At 38.7% G+C, this 2,811-nt stretch overlaps 1 protein-coding gene across 1 annotated transcript in view; it reads right to left on the reverse strand.

The window, feature by feature from the left end:
- Tbc1d22a (TBC1 domain family member 22A) overlaps positions 1-2,811 on the reverse strand; it is a 285,808-nt gene that overhangs the window by 191,575 nt on the left and 91,422 nt on the right. The window lies entirely within an intron of this gene.

A 2,811-nucleotide genomic window follows, 5' to 3' on the forward strand; every position in this document is an offset into this window, starting at 1 on the left:
CTGCCTCACATACCAGCTGTTTCACCAACAGGACCAGAACTGCCTCACATACCAGCTGTTTCACCAACAGGACCAGAACTAGCCCGAATGTCACCCACCGGTAACACCTGTGGTCATCCCAACAGAGCTCTTGCTGCTAGGGACACAGGGCTGCCCCTGAGATGAAGGCAAAAATTACAAGGGTGAGGGTATAGACAGATATTTCTTCATCCGGTTAAAGGCTCCCCCAGAGACAACCCATCCAGGCAGTAGGCTTTGTCCATACCTCCTTTCTCCTTGCAGCTATCTCAGTTCTAGCTCATATAAACTTAGAGAATAACAATTTCCTAAGATACATCTTGTTCTTTGTTTGATAACTTCCCATCCACAGGGTTTCTAAGGAAGGTGCAGCCCCTGATGTGGAACTCCCCTCTGTATGCTATGAATATGTTTTATTGCCATTGGTTAATAAAGAAACTGCTTTTGTACAAAAGCTTAACAGAATATAGCCAGGCCAGAAAAGATATAGAGAGAGTAGGTGGCCTCAGAGAGACACCAACAGACACACTGGAACCTGGCTGGTAAACCACAAGCCTCATGGTAAAATATAAAATAATAAAAATGGGTTAATTTAAGGTGGAAGAGCTAGCTAGAAATAAGCATAAGCTACTGGCCAAGCAGTGTTTTAAATAACATAGTTTCTGTGTGATTATTTTGGGTCTGGGTGGCGAGGAAAAGAGTAAGCAACCACTGCTTACAGAATGGCACCCACTCTCTGGAGCATGGATCCAAATAAGACTTTAAAAAAAAAAAAAAAGCTTACAAAAAAAATGGGAGCCAAGCACAACTTCTTAGTAGCCACATTTTTTCCAGATAAGCTCTGTTTGCTGGTGGCAAACGGGCGCCACAGCTCCTTAAAGACAAGTCTTCCTGATTCAGCATTAGTAGCAAAAACTATGCAGTTTCCAAATGAGGACTTCCTGGTTCGTGCTAGTTAGACCAACAGCTCTTTCAGGAGGCTGAGCAGCTTAAATCGGATCTGTGAGCAATATGTAACAAATTGTGTAATGGTAACAACATAGACCACCCGCGACCCTAGAGCTGGGGCAATGTGCATGGCTCTCAGAGGAAGTGAATAGGCCTCCTCCAGGTTGGACTGGGAAGAGCAAGCAGGCAAGACCACGGAGTTGGTCCTCGTCACATCCGATTAGCATTTTAAAGAAAAAAAGCACTTCTGGTAAAAAAAAATAATTACAGATAGGCAGGCAATAAAGACAAATTCAAATGGAAAAGACCTCTGAAATGGGTCACAGTGTTGGATAAACGTATGTAGGCTTGAGGGGGGGGGAGAATATAGACAGTTATAAAAAGAAGTAAATTGTTTTAAAAATAAATCAAAGTCTTTAAAAAGACAGAGTACAGACAGTCATAGATTAAAGAAATAAAGAGAAATAAGCCACGTAAAGATGGAATATACACAAAGAGTCTGGATTATGTATATTATTGTGTTTTCTTTGAATTTTTGACTGTGAATGAACTAAGTACAGAGAGACATTTCATTGTACAGATTGCTAAACTAAACCAACATATATACTTTAAAGGTTATCTTGACTTCAAAATTTGTGTCTAAGCATATGTTGCTTTGGAAAAGAGGTTCTGCTTTTGTTTCCACAAAGGATGAGAACCTGAAATTCCTTCCAGACTAATGTGGCTGGATGGAAGAAGACCCCCTGAAAGAGCCCTGAAAGGTCTCCATAAACCCCTAAAATTACTTCATCCAACAAAAAGCAGGAAGTGATTTGGAGAGAACAATGCCCAAATTCCCTAAATGATTGTTTATAAATGTTTGTTTACATTTAAAGGGGGAATATGATATAGAGATGAATATTTTGGATTGGGGTATAGATCTTGGTTTATTGATACAAATTTAAAGTCCATTTTGTTATATGTATTTCTTCTCTTGTTTAAAGTATTGTGTTTGTGCAGTTCATTTAAAAATATAATATATAATTAAGAAATACAGGTTAATAGTCTATAATAGTCAAACTTGTAATCATTTTAGTTGCTTTCTAGAACTACACAGATATATTTCAGATTGGATAGGGATTCTTCAAATCTTTCAAAGTCCTTCAAAATATGGCATTTAAAATGTTTTAAGATCTTAGAACTTTTCATGACAATGAGACTCATTTGTTCCTGGCAGCACCAATCTACTTCAAGAGGATGATGGACATTGAAAAGGCTCATTATGGAGTTTTCTAGCTGTTTGGACAGGAAACTGCTTTTGCCTGGACTGTTTGATGTTATGCTGTATGAGTTGGACATGCAGAACCCACAGAAAAATGACTTGCCTAAAGAATGTAAGACAGTCCTTCAGGGTTCCTACTTCATGAAAGAGACTGCCAGACATATTGTAGGACACAGAATGTGACTGAAAAACTACCAATATAAGTGGAACTGTCTTTGAAATTTCCTGCTTCATGAAAAAGTCTGCCGGATACTATGGCCCTATAGGTTGAAGATTGGTGCCCCAAGATTACAGAAGAACTTTGGGTGACTGTCCAGGCAGCAAGATGTCTCTGTCAATTCTAGAGTTTTGGAAGTTGCTGACACTACGCTTACTATTAACTTAGGTAATATTATGTCCTTCTGGAGTCTTTGATGGAGTTGAAGGATAGGTAATTATAGTTATAGTTTTCTTATTTATGATAAAAGATAAAGTAGATATTGATGGAGGAGGGTCATCTGTCTATCTGTTGCTTTCATTGGTTAATTAATAAAGAAACTGCTTAGCCTGATAGGTCAGAACATAGGTAGGCGGGGAAGACAGAA

The sequence above is a fragment of the Microtus ochrogaster genome, chromosome 15 (assembly GCF_000317375.1).
Source record: "Microtus ochrogaster isolate Prairie Vole_2 chromosome 15, MicOch1.0, whole genome shotgun sequence".
Classification (NCBI taxonomy): domain Eukaryota; kingdom Metazoa; phylum Chordata; class Mammalia; order Rodentia; family Cricetidae; genus Microtus; species Microtus ochrogaster.